Source organism: Callithrix jacchus, chromosome 7 (assembly GCF_049354715.1).
Source record: "Callithrix jacchus isolate 240 chromosome 7, calJac240_pri, whole genome shotgun sequence".
Lineage (NCBI taxonomy): Eukaryota > Metazoa > Chordata > Mammalia > Primates > Cebidae > Callithrix > Callithrix jacchus.
The window spans coordinates 47,756,624-47,780,149 of NC_133508.1; the positions used below are offsets into that span (position 1 = coordinate 47,756,624).

Below are 23,526 nucleotides of genomic sequence, written 5' to 3' on the forward strand. Positions count from 1 at the left end.
AAGACTCCATCTCAATTAAAAAAAAAAACAAAAAACTTTGGGAGGCCGAGATGGGTGGATCACGAGGTCAAGAGATTGGGACCATCCTGGTCACCATGGTGAAACCCCGTCTCTACTAAAAATACAAAAAATTAGCTGGGTGTGGTGGCGCACGCCTGTAATCCCGGCTACTCGGGAGGCTGAGTCAGGAGAACTGCCTGAACCCAGGAGGCGGAGGTTGCAGTGAGCCGAGATCGCGCCATTGCACTCCAGCGTGGGTAACAAGAGCGAAACTCCATTTCAAAAAAAAAAAAAAAAAAAGGTTGGGCACGGTGGCTCACGCCTGTAATCCCAGCACTTTGGGAGGTCGAGGCAGGCGGATCATGAGATCAAGAGATCAAGAGATCAAGACCATCCTGGCCAACATGGTGAAACCTCTCTCTACTAAAAAAAAAAATGCGAAAATTAGCCCGGCGTGGTGGCACCTGTGGTCTCAGCTACTCGGGAGGCTGAGACAGAAGAAACACTTGAACCCAGGAGGCGGGGGTTGCAGTGAGCAGAGATTGCGCCACTGCACTCCAGCCTGGTGACAGAGCAAGACTCCTTCTCAAAAAAAAAAAAAAGAAAGAAATGGTAATGTAAGGTGCTGGGGAGAGGTCCTGCATCTACATACCATGCCATCTGCATCATATCCCAGACCACCCCATGTCAGCCCCAGCTCCAGTGGGGGCAGCCATGAAGCCCAAATGCAGGAGGGCCCTTTCCTCTCTGGCTACAGGTCTGCTGGTGGGAGTGATCTGGAATTCTCAACAGTTTCCCCTCTGCACACTCTGAGCTCAGAGAAGCCCACCTGCCCCCTTTACAGCAGCACTGCACATGCTGTTCCAGGTCCAGAGCCCTCTGATGAAGACCCTTCGGAAGGTTCTGGGAGCATTTAAATCAAATCCACCTGACCTGATTCAACACAGCCCCGCAAAGGCCAGAATGCAGCACTGCATCCAGCTGAGGCACCTACCTACCGCAGGAAAGGTACTGACACAGAAACCAGGCTGGGAGGGAGGCATCTAGAAGGGGCTTCTGTTCAGAGCAAGCCCTGCAGGCCACCAGCAGGCCTGCCACACATACCAAAGGGCTCCAGCACAGGCACAAACCTGCCTGGAGACAGCTTCCCCAGGACCTGCACACTGGACAGGAAGCGAGAAGAAAGGGCTCCTTCTGTCCCTCCCATGCACAGAGGCAGGCGGTCAGATCCGAGCTTACCACCACACTCCCTCTGTAGCCATGGCTCTCAACAGGGGCGATTCTGCCCCGAAGCAGAAATGTGACAATATCTGGAGACATTTTTGATTGTCACGACTACCAGGATCCTACTGGATAGGGGCCAGGATCAGTGCCCACCACCGAGAATTATCCAGCCCAACGTCCAGAGTGCTGAGGGTAAGAAGCCCCACTTGGTGGCCATCTCAGAGCTGCCAATTGCACCAGGCTCCCTCCATACATCTGGGCCTCTGCATTTGCTGTGCTTTCCACCTAGAACTTCCTTCCCTCACAGACGACTCCCTGCTCTACAACACCTTCTCTGGGCTGCCTCAAGGCCTGTGTCTGCACATCTGCCTGCATTTCCTCCTTCCACATCACTGCCCCAACACTGTACATGGATATCTGAGAAATGTTTTCACCACCAGACTGGACGCTCTCTGAGGACAGACAGTGGTGTTTTTAAGACCTTCATAGGCCTCAGAGAACCTTATTCTCAGAGACATACTAAAATGGACCCACATCTCTTATTAAATGTAATCTTCACATAACTCCCAAGAGTAGAGGGAGTGATATATTTTTTCCCATGTCGCCAATATTTTTGTGGACCCTGAAAAAACTTGTAAGTCCTGGCTGGGCACAGTGGCTCACACCTGCAATCCCAGCACTTTAGGAGGCCAAGGTGGGCGGATCACCTGAGGTGGGGAGTTCGAGACCAACCTGACCAACATGGAGAAACCCTGTCTCTACTAAAAATACAAAATTAGCCGGGCTTGGTGGCGGGCACCTATAATCCCAGCTACCCAGGAGGCTGAGGCAAAAGCATCGCTTAAACCCAGGAGGTGGAGGTTGTGATGAGCCGAGATCGTGCCATTGCACTTCAGCCTGGGCAACAAGAGCAAAACTCCATCTCAAAAAAAGAAAAAAAAAAGGCCGGGTGCGGTGGCTCATGACTATAATCCTAGCACTTTGGGAGGCCGAGGCGGGTGGATCACGAGGTCAAGAGATCGAGACCATCCTGGTCAACAAGGTGAAACCCCATCTCTACTAAAAATACAAAAATTGGCTGGGCATGGTGGCACATGCCCGCAATCCCAGCTACTCAGGAGGCTGAGTCAGGAGAATTGCCTGAACCCAGGAGGCGGAGGTTGCGGTGAGCTGAGATCGCGCCATTGCAGTCCAGCCTGGGTAAAAAGAGCGACACTCCGTCTCAAAAAAAAAAAAAAAAAGAAAAGGAAAGGAAAAAAAATATTGTAAGTCCTAGGCTCTGTGCTGAAGAATCTGGACAAGTGAGACACCACTGCTAGCCACATCTGGGATTCCTCAAGTGGTGAAGTGAACAGGGACACATGAAGGAAGTGCCCCCCAGCCTTCAAATGTCCTCACTTCAGATAACCCTAACACACCATGGAGTCAGAGGAACCTGCATGTTCCTATCACTGGATTGGCATGAGGCATCTGTTTACATCTTTGGTTTAAAACATTTATCCTGAGGCCGGGCACGGTGGCTCACGCCTATAATCCCAGCACTTTGGGAGGCCGAGGTGGGTGGATCACGAGGTCTAGAGATCGAGACCATCCTGGTCAACAAGGTGAAACCCCGTCTCTACTAAAAATACAAAAATTAGCTGGGCATGGTGGCGCACGCCTGTAGTCCCAGCTACTCGGGAGGCTGAGGCAGGAGAATTGCTTGAACCCAGGAGGCGGAGGTTGCGGTGAGCCGAGATCGCGCCATTGCACTCCAGCCTGGGTAACAAGAGCGAAACTCAGTCTCAAAAAAAAACCATTTATCCTTGTGATTCTGGCCCAGATCTCGCTGTTTCTCCAGTCCTGAATTGAGTGAAACTCACTTTTTTACAGAGATGGAAGAGTACCTGGCAGGCCCGCTCTGACAGCCTCTTGCAGTTCAGCTGAAAACAATACAAACAGGAAGGGAATGCGGGGCCTGAGGAAGTTTCCTTGGCTGCACCAGAAACTCAGGATTCTGGGCTCTGTCCTCAGGCTCTACAGTTCTAACTAAGGGGACGTGCTGGTGGAGGTTTTCTCTCTGCACAGTGAGGGAAAAAGGATAGAAGGAAAGAAAGGCATCTTTCAGCTTAATTTTAAAAGAGATTCTTTTTTCTTCCCGGAGAACAGCTGGAGCGCTGGAACCTGGCCAAGTCAGAGTCTGAGACCTGAAGTCAGGAACCAGCATGCCTACAAAATCCAGCCACAGATCTTCCTCTAATTCAGTCTGACTCATGACCTTCAGCCTCTGGTAGGTTCCAGAGGGGGTTACTAATGCAGAATCCAGAGCCTTCTCTATTTATAAGCCGATGGAAGAGCTGGAATCCTAGCTCTTGAGTGGGTACAAGGGCCCCCTCACTCCTGGCCTGACCGACACTCCCCATGGGCTGTGCACCTGGCAGGAAGCTTCCTAGCAAAGGCCTCAAAAGATCCTCTGTGCAAACTAGTGGTAGAGGAACACTTTTTCTCTCCTGGGACACCAGAGAGGTCACCAGCAAGCTGATGAAGTCCCCAGAGAGCAAATTAATTTATATTTCTGTCAGTCTTCTTAGAGGAGAGGGCAAAGGGACCACTTCCAGGCCTAGTAATTCCAGGGATGGAGCGTGGCCCAGAGCTTCTGCAGAGCTTAGGTAACCTCCAGAGAGCAAGATCAGATTGGAAATTTCGACCTAAGGAAGTTCCCTCCATCAACCCCACTGTCAAGAGCTATGCCAGCTCTTTGCAAGGTCACAACTTAAAATTGTAATTAAATTGGGAAATATTAAAGTACTTCAAGAAGAAAAGAGAAAAACTGACACAGTGATCTTTATCAGGAGGGGCCACTCACATTTCTCCACAAGGTACATAAGGTCCCTTCACTCTGAACCACACTGACATGTTCACGCTACCCCATTCCCACAAGGGCAAGCCTCATCCTCAGAGGCAGGCTATGCCCAGGCCTGCCTCTTGAGGATGAGGCTTGTCCTTATGGAAATAGCCCAAGGCCCAAGGGTCACCCAGACCTGCTCAATGGTCACTCTGTCTCCAGCTCTTCTCCCTTAGCCCCATGCTCTCCATAGCTTTCCCTCATTAAAGCCTCTATAATTGGTTCAAATAAACAAGCTTCCTGAACTGAGTTCATTACATCCGCTCAGAATCCCATGGCTGGGAAAGCCTCCAACTTACCATGGTGAGGATTAGGTCATTAAATCAATCGGTTGCCTGCAGGACTCTGGAAGCAGCCCCCTCCTTACCACCTGGCTCTGGGGATGGTTATCCTTGGGTCCTGGTTGAGAGACCCCAAGTGGGGCCTCCTGGGGGAAACTCCTCCCAGTCAAACTCAGGAAAATAAGTTTTGCTGAGCACAGTGGCAAACCTCTGTAATCCCAGCACTTTGGGAGACTGAGGTAGAAGAATTGCTTGAGGCCTGGACTTCAAAACCAGCCTGAGCAATATGGCAAGACACCATCTCTTTAAATTTTTTTTTTTTTTTTTGGAGATGGGGTCTCACTCTCTCCTTCTGTTGCCCAGGCTGGAGTGCAGTGGCATGATCTCAGCTCACTGAATCTCTACCTCTCGGGCTCAAGCGATACTCCTGCCTCAGCCTCCCGAGTAGTTGGGACTACAGGCACATGCCACCATGCCTGACTAATTTTATTTTATATTTTCAGTAGAGACAGGGTTTTGCCATGTTGGCCAGGCTGATCTCAAACTCCTGACCTCAAGTGATCTGCCTGCCTCAGCCTTCCAAAGTGCTAGGATTACAGGCATGAGCCACTGCACCTAGCCTCTACAAAAAATTTTTAAAAGATTAGCTGGATGCAGTGGTGTACACCTGTAGGCCCAGTTACTTGGGAGGCTAAGGTGGGAGGATCCCCTGAAGCCAGGAGTCTGAGGTTGTAGTGAACTAAGATCATACTACTGTACCCCAGCCTGGGCAATAGAGCAAGACCCAAAAAAAAGAAAAGAACTTTTAAGGCCACTGGCTCTTTCCAAGAGGCTCTCAGCATAAAGGTATGTGTTAATTTGCATAAAAATATAAGTGTGTCTATTTACCTCGCAAACATACCCATCTGTGCTACAGAGGCCAGGGTTCCTGGCTCCATGCATCATGTGAGCCACAGCGCCTGCTTGTTTGGTGATTGCTTCTGCTCTACTAAGCAGGAGGCGACCTTCCCAATCCTTCCCCCTCCAGCTACCTCGGAACAAAACATAATCCAAGGAAAGAGGAAGCCTCCCCCTAAAAGGCTGTTGAGGACTCAGTTTCCTTCCTCTCCAAATGTTTAACAAGCTGAAAATCAAAATCAACAATGCTTTAAACAAAGACCCCTTCAGAATCTCCCATGCGTTTATCCCATTAACTTACTGGGGGAAATGGTATCAGGACAAAAACTCCTGCTGGGTCACAAGGCATTGTCCAGTCTGAAGGCAAGGACAGTGGCAGCTGGAGCTGAAGGGAAGGAAGATTAGAAAAGACTCAGGTGCCCCAGGAGAGGAGAAAATACAGCGCTTGATACAATAGGAATCCACCCACAAACCCTGGAGGGTTTGTTCAAGGTTAAAGCTACCACAGACAAACTCAGGAGAGTGGCCACAGGGGTGGCCAGTGTAAAGTCTCCAAGAAACCGTCCCTAACCACAATGGGTACAGGTCTGAACACTCAGATCTGGGCGAACCCTGGCAAACTAGCTCCAGAGATGAACCACCATCACACATTTGTAATGACATCCCTTTCCCAAAGCCGCGAAACTGTTAGTCAGCAAACCACACAAAGGGAGCAGAAGCTTCTGGCAAAACTGGTCTATTAAGAGCTCCCCTGGCAAAGACTCCTGTTTTTCCAGGCCAATGACTTACCCAAGACTGTTACATTTCACAAAATGCAACCCAGGAGTCTTCACAAGCCCATATCTAAAGAATGTAAGCAGGATCTGCCCTCCTGCAAAAACTCTCCATTGAGAGGAAAAAGCCGGTCTTAATGGTCACCGGAAGAGGGTTTAATTGGGCCGGGCGCGGTGGCTCATGCCTGTAATCCTAACACTTTGGAGGCCAAGGTGGGTTGATCATCTGAGGTCAAGAGTTCAAGACCAGCCTGGCCATCATGGTGAAACGCCATCATTTTTTTTTAAAGAGGGTTTAATTACATAACACATTAGAATTTGATGATAAAGATGATTTCTGAGAATTAAGACTTTGTTTAAGTCCCAGGGAACACAACTTCCTCACATTGGAGCACATAATGCAATGTTAACAAACAAAAACAAAAAAGGCATCAACGCACAGGATAAAGCATGCTAGGTTTTACCTGCTTCTAGAAAAGTCATTGAAGTCTGCCAGAAAGATACTTAATCATAAAAACTTCCAAGTCCAAAAAAAGAATAACTCACCCCAAAAAAAGTTCCTAAGAGACAGGGAAACTGACTATTGTACATGCTGTAAAAGGAAAAAGAAACCAAAAATCCAGGACAATAACCCAGGAGGGCCAGGGCAAGCAAAGGGCCTGCAACCAAATTCAATTCCAGATGAAACAAAATTGGGTTTTTTTTCCCTCCTCACCTTTTTCTTTTGAAAAATTCCAAAGCCACAGAAGAGCTAAAATAATAGTATAAGAACATCCACATACCTTGCCCCTGGAGTCCCACTGTTCACATTTTGCTATATATGTCTTATGCCTCTGTGCTGCGGGTATGTGTTGGGGGAGGCACACGCACACTGCTGCTTTTCCTGAACCATCTGAAAGTCAACTGCAGATATGATACTTCGCTAATACCTCAGCATAGATTTCTTAAGGCCATTCTCCTACATAACCACAATACCATTATCACTCCAAGGAATTTTTGTTTTGTTTTTTGGAACAGGATCTCACTGTCACACAGGGTGGAGTGCAGTGGTGTGATCACAGCTCACTGCAGCCTCAACATCCAGGGCTCAAGGGATCCTCCCACCTCAGCCTCCTGAGTAGCTCGGACTACAGGTATGCATAACCACACCCGGCTATTCTTTTTTTTTCCTTTTTTGAGACAGGGTGTCACTCTGTCACCCAGGCTGCAATCTTAGCTCCCTGCACTTCCACCTCCCAGGCTTAATTGATCCTCCCACCTCAGCCTCCCAAGTAGCTAGGACTACAGACGTGCACCACCATGCCCAGCTAATTTTTATAGGATTTGTAGAAATGGGGTTTCACTATGGTTGCCCAGGCTAGTTTTGTTTTTTGTTGGTTTGAGACAGAGTCTCACTCTGTCACCCAGGCTGTAGCGCAGTGGTGCAATCTTGGCTTACTGGAATCTCCACCTCCAAGTGGTTCCAAGGGTTCAAGCGATTCTCCTGCTTCAGCCTACTGATTAGCTGGGATCACAGGTGCATACCACCATGACTGGCTAATTTTTTTTGTTTTGTTGGTTTTTTTGTTGTTGTTGTTTGCGGATACAGTCTCGCTCTGTTGCCCAGGCTGGAGTGCAATGGCGTCATCTCGGCTCAACGCAACGTCTGCCTCCCAGGTTGAAGGGATTCTTCTGCCTCAGCCTCCCAAGCAGCTGGGATTATAAGCATGCACCACCATGCCCAGCTAATTTTTTGTATTTTTAGTAAAGGCAAGCTTTCTCCATGTTGGTCAGGCTGTTATCCTCAGGTGACCTGCCCACTTCGGCCTCCCAAAGTGCTGGGATCAAAGGTGTGAGCTACCACACCCAGCCTGTTTTGTTTTTGAGATGGAGTCTTGCTCTGTCACCTAGGCTGGAGTGTAGTGGCCCAATCCCGGCTCACTGCAACCTCCACCTCCTGGGTTCAAGCAGTTCTCCTCCCTCAGCCTCCTGAGTAGCTGGGATTACAGGTACCTGCCACCATGCCCAGCTAATTTTTGCATTTTAGTAGAGATAGGGTTTCACCATGTTGGCCAGGCTGTTCTCGAACTCCTGACCTTAAGCGATCCGCCCGCCTTGGCCTCCCAAAGTGCTGGAATTACAGAGGTAAGCCACCATGCCAGGCCTAGTTTTGTTTTCTTTTTTAAGAGTTGGGGTCTTGCTATGTTGCCCAGGCTGGTCTTGAACTCCTGGCCTCAAGCAATCCTCCTGCCTCGGCCTCCAAAAGTGCTACAATTACAGGTATGAGCCACCATACCCAGCCTTCCCAAGGAATTTAATATTAACCTACTAGTAGTAGCTTTGATGTTCAGTCCATCTCCAAATTTCCCCAATTCCTCCTCCCTCAATTTGGCCTTTACTAGTGTTTAATCCAGGATTGGATCAAGGATCTCACTTGCATTTGATTCCCATGCTCTTCAACCTACTTATTCTAGAATGGTTTAGCAGCTTTTCTTTGTTTTTCAGGACATTAACTTTTTTTTTTTTTAGACTGAGTTTCGCTCTTGTTACCCAGGCTGGAGTGCAATGGCGCGATCTCGGCTCACTGCAACCTCCGCCTCCTGGATTCAGGCAATTCTCCTCCCTCAGCCTCCTGAGTAGCTGGGATTACAGGCACGCGCCACTATGCCCAGCTAATTTTTTGTATTTTTAGTAGAGATGGGGTTTCACCGTGTTGACCAGGATGGTCTCAATCTCTTGACCTAGTGATCCACCCGCCTGGGCTTCCCAAAGTGCTGGGATTACAGGCGTGAGCCACCGCCGCCGGCAGGACGTTAACATTTTTTAGAGTCTAGCACCCTTGCCTTTGGGATGTTCCACAATCTGGATTCGGCCAACTGTTCCTTAGAATTAAGGTTAAACACTTTCCCAAGAAATTATGTAGCTGATGTATCAGTGTTCCATTGGAGGTGCGTAATGCCAATCCGCCCAATTCTGGTGATGCCGGCTTTGATACTTGGGTTATGGATCAAAGTTTTAAATATATAAAATATGAAGTGAATGTATTAGAGGAAAACACAGGCAAAGAAAACAGTGGCAGCAAAAATATTTAATGAAACCTAGAAGTCGGCTGGGTGCAGTGGCTCATGCCTATAATTCCAGCACTTTGGGAGGCTGAGGTAGGTGGAACACCTGAGGTCAGGGGCTAGAGACCAGCCTGACCAACATGGTGAAACCCCGTCTCTACTAAAAAATACAAAAATTATCTGGGTCTGGTGGCATGTGCCTGTAATTCCAGCTACTCCGGAGGCTGAGGCAGGAGAATCACCTGAACCAGGAGGCAGAGGTTGCAGTGAGCCAAGATTGTACCACTGCACTCCAGCCTTGGTAACAAGACTCTGTCTCAAGAAAAATAATAAAAAACAATTTATAGAATGCCATTAAAATAAGTGAGGTAGTTTTAAATAACCTTAGACAAGTTACTTAACCTCTCTGTGCCTCAGTTAACTCCTCAAAAACTGTGGACAATAGTAGTACTAAATTCTTAAGGTTGTTGTAAGTGAATAAATGAGTTAATACAAGTAAAGTACTTATAACAAGACCTAGCACCCCGGAAATGTTTAAGAGGTATTAATAGCCCGGCGCAGTGGCTCATGCCTGTAATCTCAGCACTTTGAGAGGCTAAGGACAGCAGATCACAAGGTCAGGAGTTCGAGACCAGTCTGGTCAATATGGTAAAACCGTCTCTACAAAAAAAAAAAACAAAAATTAGCTGGGTGTGGTGGCAGGCGCCTGTAGTCCCAGCTACTGAGGAGGCTGAAGCAGGAGAATCACTTGAACCCAGGAGGCAGAGGTTGCAGTGAGCCGAGATTGTGCCATTGCACTCCAGCCTGGGTAACAGAGTGAGACTCCATCTCAAGAAAAAAAAAAAAAGAGGTATTAACCATAACGATGACAATGATGATTATGATGATGGTATGGAATGAGTCCAGTATTTTTTGTTAAGTTAAAAAAGGACAGAGCAGCCGGGCAGTGGCTCATGCCTGTAATCCCAACACTTTGGGTATCTGAGGCAGGAGGATTGCTTGAGTCCAGGAGTTTTGAGACCAGCCTAGGCAATTTAGGGAGAACCTCTCTCCACAAAAAAAATTTAAATATTAGCTTAGTGTGGTAGCACACACCTGTGGTCCCAACTACTTGGGAGGCTGAGGCTGCAGTGAACCATGATCACTCCACTGCACTCCAGCCTGGGCAACAGAGTGAGATCCTATCTCAAAAAAATGAAAAAAATGTGGCCAGGCATGGTGGCTCACACCTGTAATCCGAGCACTTTGGGAGGCTGAGGCGGGTGGGCAACTTGAGGTCAGAAGTTGGAGACTGACCTGACCAACACAGTGAAACCCCATCTCTACCAAAAATACAAAAATTAGCTAGGCATGGTGGTGGGCACCTGTAGTCCCGCTACTTGGGAGTCTGAGGCAGGAGAATCACTTGAACCCAGGAGGTGGAGGTTGCAGTGAGCCAAGATTGCGACACTACACTCCAGCCTGGGCAGCAAAGCAAGACTCAGTTTCAAAAAACAACAACAACAAAAAAACTAAAAGAAAGACAGTGAAGAACACTGTGTATTAATTACACTGTGGAAATATAAATACATATATGTGTGGAGTCACACATGTATGCAGTCACACATATGTACCAATGCACTTATATAAGTGTAGACTGTCTCTGGTTAAAATATAAAAGACTTGGCCAGGCACAATGGCTCACACCTGTAATCCCAGCACTTTGGGAGGCCGAGGCAGATGGATTACCCGAGGTCAGGAGTTCGAGACCAGACTGCCCAACGTAGTGAAACCTCATTTCTACTAAAATACAAAAAAAAAAAAAAATTAGACAGGCATGGTGGTACATGCCTGTAGTCCCAGCTACTCAGGAGACTGAGGCAGGAGCATCGCTTGAACCTGGGAGGTGGAGGTTGTGGTGAGCCGAGATCATGCTACTGCACTCCAGCCCAGGTGACAGAGTGAGACTCCATCTCAAAAAAAAGGCCGGGCAAGGTGGCTCACACCTGTAATTCCAGCACTTTGGGAGGCCAAGGCAGGTGGATCACGAGGTCAAGAGATCGAGACCACCCAGGCCAACATGGTGAAACCCCGTCTCGACTAAAAATACAAAAATTAGCTGGGCATGGTAGCACGCACTTGTAGTCCCAGCTACTCAGGAGGCTGAAGCAGAAGAATTGCTTGAACCTGGGAGGTGGAGGTTGCAATGAGCCGAGACGGCACCACTGCACTCCAGCCTGGCGCCTGGCGACAGAATAAGACTCTGTCTCAAAAAAAAAAAAACAAAAACATGTAAAAGACTTTAGTTAACAGCAGTTACTTTAGGGGAAGAGAACAGAGTAGATATGAATCCAGGGAGGGATGGAGACTTAGTTTTCACCATACAGTCTTTGAATTTAAGTTCTGCACTATTTCTATTACCTACTTAAAAAAAAAAAAAAAAAAAAAAAAAAAGACCAGCCTGGTCAACATAGAGAGATCCTGTCTCTACCAAAAGATTTTTAAAAATTAAAAAAAAGTGCAGCATGATGGCATGTGCCTGTGGTCCCAACTACTTGGGAGGCTGAGGTGGGAGGATCACTTGAACCTGGGAGTTCAAGTCTGCAATGAGCTGTGATCGTGCCACTGCACTCCAGCCTGGGTGAATGATGTTTTTAAACGAAATGGAATGGAGTCAGATCAGAACGAAAGAACATCCTTTGTCTGAGTGGTCCTGCCAATGCAGTGCAGTGCCTGACATTGAGCACTTCAATCTCTACTGTCACCACTCATGGACCTAACAGGCCACTCCTCTTCAGAGAAGATTAGGAAGTGAGAGTGGGGAGCTGGCACCCAAGGCAAATTAAAGGCAGACGGGCACATGTGACCCCTTGATGGCAGCAGCAACAGCGCCTCAGGAGGGAGGAAGGAGCCAGGACTCCATGCTGCTCCAGCTGCCTGAGCTCTTTACATCCCACCATGAGCTCTGGAAGACTGCTCTGTGCAGGAAAGAAGAACTGGGGGTCAGCTTGCTTGCCCGTAAGCCCCACCATGTCTCCCAAATAATCACCAGCACCTCATATTCCTGCAACTCCAGCGATCGGCCAGAGGAGGGCCATGTGCCCCTGGAGGCTGTGGGCAGTGCCAACAGCAGTGACACACATGGAGGGAGAAGGACCCTCTGCTTCCATCCAGAAGCCAAGTATGAGCACATGCTCAGGAACAGGCTCACAGGGTCTGGTCAGAGCTGACCTTGGCCGTTACCACCTTTTGTTCCCTTCTTGGTAAATAAAATGGGATTATTCAGGGCTCAGACTTACCACCCCACCAGCTGAAGTGCTAGCAGTACTAACAGCTTAACATATTTAAATCACACCCCAGGCCCCTCCCCAACACACAAAAGAAATGCAAATTACAAAGGGAAAATCATTAAAATGTCCTCTACCTGGAGAGAATAAAAGAAACCCAGTAGGGTGGCCGGGCGCGGTGGCTCACGCCTATAATCCCAGCACTTTGGGAGGCCAAGGAGGGTGGATCACGAGGTCAAGAGATCGAGACCATCCTGGTCAACAAGGTGAAACCTCGTCTCTACTAAAAATACAAAAATTAGCTGGGCATGGTGGCGCACGCCTGTAGTCCCAGCTACTCGGGAGGCTGAGGCAGGAGAATTGCTTGAACCCAGGAGGCAGAGGTTGCAGTGAGCCGAGATCATCCCATTGCACTCCAGCCTGGGTAACAAAAGCAAAACTTGGTCTCAGAAAAAAAAAAAAAAAAGAAAGAAAGAAAAGAAACCCAGTAGGTCAGAATGTCTTTTTTTTTTTTTGAGTTGGAGTTTTGCTCTTGTTAGCCAGGCTGGAGTGCAATGGCGCAATCTCGGCTCACCGCAACCTCCGCCTCCCGGATTCAGGCAATTCTCCTGCCTCAGCCTCCCGAGTAGCTAGGATTACAGGCATGCGCCACTATGCCCAGCTAATTTTTTGTCTTTTTAGTAGAGACGGGGTTTCACCATGTTGACCAGGATGGTCTCGATCTCTTGACCTTGTGATCCACCTGCCTCAGCCTCCCAAAGTGCTGAGATTACAGGCGTGAGCCACCGCGCCCAGCCCCAGAAATGTCTTATTTCATATTCCTGCAGAAAGATACTTGCCAAGGGTGCAAGTCAGGGTCAGGATGAGTCTCTGGGAAGCTAGGACTGCCTGAGGCAGGCAGCTGTGAGGCCTCAGTCTGGATAGGAAGGTCAAAGCTAAAGCATCTCCTTGGAAACTGGTCCAAGGTTTGCCTGGTGATTGATCAGGAAGAACAGGGGTAGGGCCCACATTCCGTGAGGTGTTCAGTCCACAAGGGACCCTGATCTTCGCAGGAATCCTTACTGGCAGAATCTAGGACTTTAGGGATAGTAACTTCATCTGCCGTGGGGTGGTTATTCAGTTCAGGTCAGGGACATTGATCACAGGATTCCAGCAGCAGAAAACATGTGGGTTGGACACTTGGGTGCTACTCGGGCCGGAAAAAAAACCTTAATTAGAGCTGGCTCTCAAAGCCTCCTCCCCAGCTCTCCACATGGGAGAGGATATGGAAATGGGTCACAATCTTCCAGCTGAAACGGCGTCACTGTGGGCTCCAACCACGCTTGAAGATGTCCAGGTGCACTGAGTGACCTGGCCTCCTTGCTGTGCAGGCCTTGCCCTCCTAATCAGATGCTGGATGCTGCTGCCCCACTCTTCAGCTTGAAGGGGCAGCTGATTAGCACCAGGAGTGCCACATACAGGAGCTGTGAAAATAACATCGCACAAAGATATGCCACGCTGTCCTGGCACCCTCCTCTCTAAATGTGAATGGCTGCTCTGCCGACCCTTTGCCCTCTCCACCCAGCCCCGGCTGAAGGGACAGAGGAACACTGTGTACTTTCACATGAACTGCTTGCTAGACCTCCCTGTCCTTGGTCTTTGAAGAGAACTGAAAGCCTGGTGCTTGGGGAAGAAAGAACCCTGCCCCCACCCTAATCTGCAAATATTGACCCAAAATGGGGGCCAGAGGACATAGGTGTCCCTGTGCATCAGTTCCTCCAGGAACCCCATGAGAACTGTGGAGAGCCCACCTGCCACCACATGCCTGCTTTCCAAAGTTGGCAGGGAAAGATGTGTCGGGCAGGAAGAGAACTCTGCAGAGACAAGATCTGGTGGCTGTTACATAAGAAGCGCACTGAGGTAGTGGCAGAACTTCAAAATCCACAGCCCCATGCAAAAACTTTGAAAAGAAATCCTCAATGTGATCATTTCTCTCAGACTTGAACTCAAGTAACAGTTAAAGGGTTAAGGCTTTAAGTGGGAAGGGAATTCTTGCTAACCATGGCTCCTGAGGCGTGCACTGTTGCTCAAGATGTCCATACCAAGTACAGCTTTTGTTACATGACACAGAAGGGCTCTAATTGTTTAACTCTTCGATTGCTCTTCTGGAAAACCAACCCAGCCCCCAACCTTAATGCCCACTCAGGGCAGGTAACCACTGGGGCCGGTGTGTATATCTGGAAATCATATCCTGACTCTCCTTCTAAGAGTTCAAAGTACTCTCATCAAATCATTCTTTCTTCATTCATACAACCCCAACTATATAACAAGCCTCTTGGTCCTAGACTATGAGCTTGTTATGGGAAAAAACTATTTTTATCCTGCTTACCACGGTATCCTAATACCTATGATGGTGCCCAGATTGTAATAAAGCTTCAATAAATATTTATTAATTGAATCAATGAGTCATTAGAAGGAAGGAGAGAGAGGGAAGAATAATGGAAGACAATCACCACTTCTTGGTGTCTCTGTGCTTATAAAAAAACATCAGAATCAAGATTAGAAACTAAGCCCTTTAACCCCCTCTTGGCCCTGCCATCGGGGGTCCTCAATCATGCTATGATGCGTAGGACACACAGTTTACAGGAGCTTATACACTACAACACAACCATGAGAAATGGAGCCATAGGTATGACCCTCGATCCTTAAGAAACTTCCACTGGGGAGAAACAATGTTTTTGTCCAGTTATTCCCCACAGTAGGACACCCTTCCCTCTGGGGACTGTTGTCTTTCCCGTTTAAACATGGCTTCATGGAGGACCAGAGCATAATAGGTCTTTAATAACTGAGTATAACAGCAGTTGGTGCTCAGTTCCCTTTCATAAAAGAAGTTCAAAAGCACTCTGGCTCAAACACCATCATGCCCCCTGGGAACTACGAAGGTTCAAGTATCATTATCCCCATTTACAGTCAAGGTAAATAAGGCAAAGGGAGGTTAATTAGCTTGCTCACGGTAAGATAAGACAGGGAAAGGGCCTAGGATTTAAATCCTTTGGAGCAGCCAGCGAGTTATCACCTACGTTGGGCTTAAGGGAGACTTTTGTTTCTTCTCCATGGTTTCTACTGAGAATCAATATATGACATGGTGCTCAGAGCTCTGCTTGGGAGTCATACTGCCTGGTTTGAATCCGATTCTGCTCCCAACTAGCTAGACCTCAAACACGTTACTTAACGTTTCTAGGCCTCAGTCTCTGAACATGCAAAACGGTGATAATGGTACGTATCTCAGAAACCGTGAGGATTAAATGAGACAGTGTATGTAAAATGCCACTATCATTCCCTTTCTCAACTACATGAGGAAAAGCTTGCACCCATGCTGCGTTTAGTTTTTACAAGGCTACACATGACATATGACCAGCAGACATTTCAGATTCTGCCTATAAAGTGCCCCAGGACTCTGAAAGTGACTTGCAACACAAGCGTCCTATTTGATTCCCACTAACTTGTGTTGGCCTCTCAAGGTTAGCAGAGCAAGTAGCATTGTGGACAATAACTCATGATGGGAGGACCAAAAGGGGATCTGAAAAGCTGGCACCCAGTCTAAAGAGTCTGGATTCCTGGTGAGTGGAGCCCCTGGCTTTGACATGCCATTTCTCTCAGTGCTCTGCTGAGTTTCCCAACTCTACTCAGCCCAGACCAAAGAAAGCCTATGCTTTCTAGGTACCACTGTGTTCCAGATCATGCAATCAAACGGGAGATGGTCAGAAGTGCCAGTGTGGCCCAACCCTCTAGAGAGGGCCTGGTGATAGCAGGAGACTGGATGGGGTGGGGGTAGGAAAGCTGTCCAGTCAATCTTGGTATAATCCCAACAAAGAAACTGTGACATATATGTGTGTGTGCCTCTGATGCATATATGAAGAATGGCTGCAAAACTCCATGGCTACTTAAGAGTCACTGCCAAGATAAGAAGCTTTAACTCACACAGAGAGGGGCAGAGAACACAGACATTCCACTGTAGACGACAAGCTGCTAAGCACCGGCAACACTCATTCATTCAACTCAAGAAATGTTTGCTGATGACTTAGGGACTCAGAAGAAAGGAGGCTCAATAAAATGCAGGACACACGGACACACATACCAGGACCATCATCAACCTAGCTGACGCTTCCCACATCTTCAGGGGACCAGGCCAGAGAAATAAGGAGCTTGATGGAAAGAAACAATACTCTAGCTGGCCTCCAAAAGCTTCCCAGGACAAAGAGCCTATTCCAAATGCTCTTTCTAACATCCTGCTCTGTCTTTTAGTGTGGACTCAAATATTCTCCTAGACCTCCAGGAAAAGTTCCCAAGCAGTGACTTCCCACTGTTCAGAATTCAAGAATAAAATCCAAACTCCTTACCGTGGCCACAAATTTGGCCCCTGCTGACTCATCACTAACCACACTCCAGCCCCTCTGAGCTGATTATTCTTGCAGTTCTCTCTGTCCACAAAGCTGTCCTTCTGGATCATCATGCAGGTCTCCCAAAAGCCACCTTTTCAGAGCTAGCTAAAGCTATGACCCTAACCCTCATCCCAGCCACTTTCCATCTTCTGTTTTATTTTCCCCCATATCTCACCCTACATTCTTTTGTTGACTCGTTTATTTGTTTACTATCTGTCTCTCCCACTAGAAGATAAACTTCATTAGAGTACGCATTTTGATCTTGTTCTTGGCTATGTCCATAGCACCTGCAACAGTGCCTAGCACACAGACGCTCAATAAGTCATTCAAGTATTTTCAAAATACTACAAAATTTAGGTACCAGATTTTAAGAGTAGACAAAAAGAGACAAAAATCACTGCATAAGCTGGTGGGAGGTAAGAAGCAGATAAACAGGCTGGGCATGGTGGCTCATGCCTGTAATCCCAACACTTTGGAGGCTGAGGCAGGCAGATCATGATGTCAGGAGTTTGAGACCAGCCTGACCTACATTGTGAAACACCGTCTCTACTAAAAATGCAAAAATTATCCAGGCGTGGTGGTGCATGCCTGTAATGCCAGCTACAAGGAGGCTGAGGCAGGAGAACTGCTTGAACCTGGAAGGCAGAGGTTGCAGTGGTCAAGATCATGCCACTGAACTCCAGCATGAGCAACAAAGTGAGACTCCGTCTCAAAAAAAAAAAAAAAAAAGCAGATAAACAAAGGCAAAATAATAGTTAATACTTCAATTTATATACTAAGTGCCAGGTGCTCTTCTGAGTATCTACTAGGTATTAATTTAATCCAACAACTCCATGAGAAAAATATTACTATTGCACATATGGGGAAACTGAGACACAGAGATTAAGTTACCTGCTGAAGATCATGCAGCTCATGATGACAGAACCAAGATCCAAACCTGATAGTCTTGGTACAAAGTCCATGGTCTAATTAAGAGCTACACTTCATATTTGCTGAGTGTCAAATAACTACTTGGTCAGCACCTGTAGCAGCTGTTCCCAGTAGGCAGGGATGGAGAGAAAGCAGACCCATCAAGGAAGGACCGCCCTGTCCTGTGAGCACTGTGAACAAGAGACTGCTGGCTTTACACTATGTTGATCCTGGATGAGGAGTCTACAAGAAGCACCATCTGATGAAAAGGCAGGGGCAGGACTTCTGGTGCCATGAGATACCAGGCAAGTTAACCAATATTTGGAGAGTTTAGATTTTGTGCAAGGCACTGATCTAGACACTGTGGTGGATGCAAAGACAAACCCAGTAGAGATCTGGTCTCAGAAAGCTTAGAGTCACATGTGTACACATGGAGCTGAAACGGGGTAGAAACTGACAGGCATCATAAGAAAATGCATAAACTGCTATAAGACATCAAAAGAGCCAGCTTCTAGGGGCCACAGATGCTTAACCATAAAAGAAGGGGCTGGCCTATGTAACTCCCAAGGTCCTCTCATTCTGACATGTTCTGAAAGCACAGATTTGGAGCAGCATGGAGATCAAGTTTTATTCCGTTTGTTGTTGTTGTTGTTGTTGTTGTTGAGATGGCAGCCTGGGTGACAGATCTTCCTCTGTCACCCAGGCTGGAGTACAACGATCTCAGCTCACTGCAATATCCACTTCCCAGGTTCAAGCGATTCTCCTGCCTCAGCCTCCCAAGTAGCTGGGATGACAGGCACCCGCCACCATGCCCGGCTACGTTTTGTATTTTTAGTTGAGATGGGTTTTCACCATGTTGGCCAGGCTGGTCTCCAACTCCTGATCTCAGGTGATCTGCCAGGCTTGGCCTCCCAAGGTGCTGGGATTACAGCTGTGAGCCACTGCACCCGGCCTTATTCTCAAGTTTGTGGCCACTGAGTTGTTCTCCCACCTATCATGAGAACAGGCCCAATTTCTTGGTGCAACATCTTCCAACAGAGGCAGTAATGTTCCCATTTAAATAACACAACCTGATGTGGGAATGAAGCCCAGTATATTCTGCCCTCCTCCACCTCTAACTGGTTTTTAAACCCACAAACCCTCTCCAATCAAGGAGGAAGGGACCTGTTCTATGAGCATGTTGTTATGGGACATCTAAATCTTAGTCTCCAAAGTTTTACTTTGCAGCTTTTCCAGAGGGAACAGACTGGCTCCACCTCTTCATTTCCATGGCCACTGCCCTGATCCCTCAAGCCACCATCATCTCCTGCCAGGCAGCTGCAACCGTCTGTCTCATAATTGGTATCCCTGCCTCTACCTTTGCTCCTTACAATTCAGTAGCTACACAGCAGCCAGAACAATCTTTCAGAACAAATCAGACTTTATCTTCTCTCTGCTTAAAACCCTTCAATGGCCTCTAATTGTTCCTAAAGTAAAATCCAAACTCTTTATTATGACCTACAAAATCATTGTTTTGATTCATAGGTTCTTTTTTTTCCCCCCAAGATGGAGTCTTGCTCTGTCACCCAGGCTGGAGTGCAGTGATGTGATCTCGGTGCAACTCTGCCTTCCAGGTTCAGGCAATTCTCCTGCCTCAGTCTCCCAAGCAGCTGGGACTACAGACAGGTGTCATCACACCTGGCTAATTTTTGCATTTTTAGTAGAGACGGGGTTTCGCCATGTTGGCCAGGCCTCCCAAAGTGCTGGGATTACAGGCATGAGCCACTGTGCCCGGCCTGATCCACAGATTCTTATATGTAATCTGTCTCCTCTCTACCTTCACAGCACTTACCACTACTGAAATTATTTTGTCCACTTGTTTACTCACTTATTGTGTGACTTCCCTCCTCTTTAAAATGTCATCTCTAAGGAGGGCACAAACCGTGCCTGTCTTCACCACTAAACCCCAGTACTTGGAATGGTGCCTGGCACATAGTAAATGCTCACTACTGAATGAATGAATCTTCATCCCATAGAGGTGATTTGCATTTACAAGGGAGGACCATGAACTCCACCAGCAAACCATGAATGACACATTGGCATTTAACAACCAGCACCTTTATTTACGATCCAAAGCCCTACTTTAAATCTGAAGAAGCTGCTGGTATCTCTGGACACTTTAATGACACAAGAGATCAGTTATCACTTGGGGACACACGCCAGGAACTGGAGCCCAGTGGTTGTAGCAGGGAGCTAAGAGCCAAGGCTCCTGAAAACAAAACCTCAAGACAAACCCTGACTTGCCTCCAGGTCCCTTACCCACACACCCTGTGCCTCAATTTACTCAGCAGTTGGCCAAACATGTTTCTCTCAGTTCTGTGAGTGACAGGAGACAAAATAATTAACAGCTGGAGCATACTGAGATCCTCAGATAGGAGGTGCTGCAAGCCACACGTCTCATTATTCATAAAACTCTTGATTTGCTGCCAACACGGCCCCCTCCTCCTTCCCAGGGGCTATCCTGACGACAGGCGCTGCTCAGACAAGTTCAGCTCACAAGAGGGAGGGATGGAGGGCCTAGCAGAGGCTGGGTGTCCAGACCTGGGTGTCTAGGTTACCAGGTTTCAAAAAATGGTGGTTGGGGTGGGGTGATGAAAAGGAGGTGAGAGGTGCAGTTTGGGGCTCCAGGTGGTTAATTTTGCAGGTTGGTTCATACGCGCCCGCCATCCAGGTGAGACAAGTACCCCACCGGGTACCTTCCAGAAAGGCACACCGGGGAGGGGTGGAATCGGGAGACCACAGTTCAATCAAACTAGAGAGGGAGGAAGGGCGGCCCAGCATTTAGTTCGGGGAAATATGGAGTGAGAGTCTGGGAGTGGGCGCAGGTGAAGGAAGAAGCAGGAGCCCAGGGGCCGGGAGGGCGGACCGGCGATGACAGCCACCTGGCCGCGGCGAGGTGAGCAACAGGGTGGGCGGCGCAGACACCTGTGGAAGCAACCCCCGGGCGAAGGTGAGGGAGGCAGGAGGTGCCCTGCGGCGGGAGGCGGCCAGGCCCAGACCAGGGCGCAGCGCTACCGGGGCGGGCCGGGGTCCGAGCAGGGTCGGGGGCGCTCTCCGCGGCCCCTCCCCGGTAGACAAAGGGCTGGCCGCTCCCCCGAGCCCCGGCGCGGCGCGGGCCGGAGCGCTGCAGACGCGGCCCGGCCTCGGCGCTTACCTGGGCCGTCTGACCCGGCCGGGCCGGCGGGGGCAGCGGGTCTGGGTAGCAGCGCGCGGCGGCCTGTTCCGGGGCGTGCTCAGCTCGAGCTGCCGCAGCGGCGGCGGTGGCGGCGGCGGCAGCAGCAGCAGCAGCAGCAGGAGCGGCCGCCTCAGCCTCCGCCTCCCGCTCCGAGAGTCACCGCGGTGGGGAGGGAGGGAGGGAGGCGCCAGGCCGCCGGGGGAGGGACCGGCGGAGGGAGCGGCATCTGGCTCCGCGCGGGCTGCTGAGGCGCGGCGGCGGCAACGCCCGGGAGGGAGGCGGGCGCGGAGGGGGGCGGGCTCCGGGGGCGGGGAATGTGGGCGGGGCGGGGTCCGGGGCTACGCATTGGTTAACTCAGCATGTGGGTGGGGCTACACGTTGTGGGGCGGAGTCAAGTTCTGCGCGTGTGAGCGCTCACTGGGCTCTTCTGGAAGGGGGCTTGACAAGAGTCATAGGGGCTGGGCCATGAGGTGGGCAGATGGAACAGGGCGCGGATAGTGGCGGAGTCCGCGCTGAGAGCAAAGGGGAGGAGCGGGCCGGGAGTGGGCAGGGAAGGCGGGGCGGGCGCGGGGAGGAGGCGGTGTCCTGGAGGAGGAGCAGGGTAAGGATGGAGCTAGCGCTGCGGTAAAGCCACGCTGCGTGTCCCTATCTGCTCCAGGAGCACACTGATCCCGTAAAAATAATGGCCTCTCCCACACACTGGCCTGTGTTTAAAAACGGGAGCAACTAGACGGGGGCAGAATCCTTGGTGAGACCAGTTTGCCAAGAACCCCGGAAAATTCTGAAATGGACAAGGTTGCAGAACGTTTAGAGGCGTGGTCTTCCTGCGTTGTTGAGCTGGGAACATTGCTACCTCTGAGTTTGAGGCCTAACCTGGGATTAACCGAGCCCAGAGCCCAGGGATGGGCCTCCGTGCGTCCATTAAACTGAGAAGGTCGTGTGTACTGGTAGTGGGTGCATTTTTTGGCGTAAGGGTGCCCATTAAAATGTTTCTACAGAAAGTTTGGCTCTATTTGGAGAGAGTACAGGGAGAAGCAGCCCATTTTAGGTAAAATGCAAATTGATTTTAACATCCGCCTTATTTTTAAAGGGACCTGTATCTTTCAGTGTGGTCGCATTTTCAGCAGTTTAAACTACCAGTTACACAGTGTGACTAACCCTCGTTCAGAAGCCCTCCTACCCCACTCTTCCCACAGCCTTTCTTTTTACACCTTTTCTGTTCCATCCTCCTCCACTCTGCTATATTTCTTCCCCTTCCCTATGCAAGAAGAATACGAAATACTTTTTTTTAAAGTTTATAATATCCACATTACTCTTTACTCATTTGGTTGTTTTTGTTTTTGTTTTTTGAGACGGAGTCTTGCTCTGTCACCCAGGCTGGAGTGCAGTGGCGACATCTTGGCTCACTGCAACCTCCGCCTCTGGGGTTCAAGCGATTCTCCTGCCTCAGCCTCCCGAGTGGCTGGGACTACAGGCACGTGTCACCACGCCTGGCTAATTTTTGTATTTTTAGTAGAGATAGGCTTTCACCATGTTGGGCAGTCTGATCTCAAACTCCTGACCTCAAGTCATCCACCCACCTCGACCTCCCAAAGTGCTGGGATTACAGGCGTGAGCCACCACGCGTGGCCTGCTCACACCTTTTCCTACTTAATAGGTCCCAAAGTGGGTCTCTCCTCCAATGTCCCCACCCTCAGTAACTGGTACCACTCTCTACCCAGTTGCTTACACCAGACACTTAAAGTGTACCATTGACACCGTTATTTTTTTCTTCATTTCCAGTCCGTGTTGTTTCCAATTCTAAATGATATCCTTAACCTCTCCACCTCCTACTATCTCTACTCCTCTTTCCCATTTTAACCTGCCAACAGCTGTCACCTTGACTCCTGCAATAACCCTTCAAGCAGTCTCTCCTTTAGGCTCTCCTTACACCACCCATCCATTGCCCACACAGCAACTGGAGGAATCTTCAAATGCACCCATCTTGTTAGACCTATGCTATTCAACAATTTCTCTTCATTTTCTCGAGGAAAATTCAAATTCAAAGCGTGGCAACAAGGCCTTGCGGGATCTAGCTTCAGCCTGATCTTGAACCACTTTTGCCAACTGGGCTGTAGCCACACTTGGGACTTCTCCCTGTGCCTTGATCACAGGCAGCTCTTTTGTGCTTCAGATCTTCTGATTGTACAGTTCCCCTGGCCTCGGTGGCTCTTCTCCCATTTCTCCCCACTTCACCTGCCTGAATATTTGCTCTTCTTTGTTTTTTTTTTTCCTTTTTTTTTTTTAATTGCATTTTAGGTTTTGGGGTACATGTGCAGAGCATGCAATACAGTTGCATAGGTACACACATGGCAATGTGTTTTGTTTGCTTTCTCCCCTTCACCCACATTTGGCAATTCTCCCCATATTTGCTCTTTAGGAAGACCTCTCAACCTGCACTAGCCCTAGTGCCACAACATGGCTATAAACTCCAGGAGGGCAAGGACCATCCCACCAAACACAATACCTGTATCCACAAATATTACTGCATGAACAACACGAATGAGTAAATATTGCTTCCAGGACTTTCCCTGCCATCCACCGGCCACTCCTAGTCTGCCACTCCCAGCCCCA

The 23,526-nt window shown here is 48.9% G+C and overlaps 1 protein-coding gene across 2 annotated transcripts in view; it reads right to left on the minus strand.

Annotated features, from left to right (window-relative positions):
* Window positions 1-21,071, minus strand: part of CTNNBIP1 (catenin beta interacting protein 1) — a 61,411-nt gene extending 40,340 nt beyond the window's left edge. For both annotated transcript variants that reach the window (XM_035307654.3, XM_035307656.3), the window contains exon 1: window positions 20,893-21,071. The gene's annotated coding sequence lies outside the window, so the exon portion shown is untranslated. The remainder of the gene's footprint in view (window positions 1-20,892) is intronic.
* Between the last annotated feature and the right edge of the window lie 2,455 nt (window positions 21,072-23,526).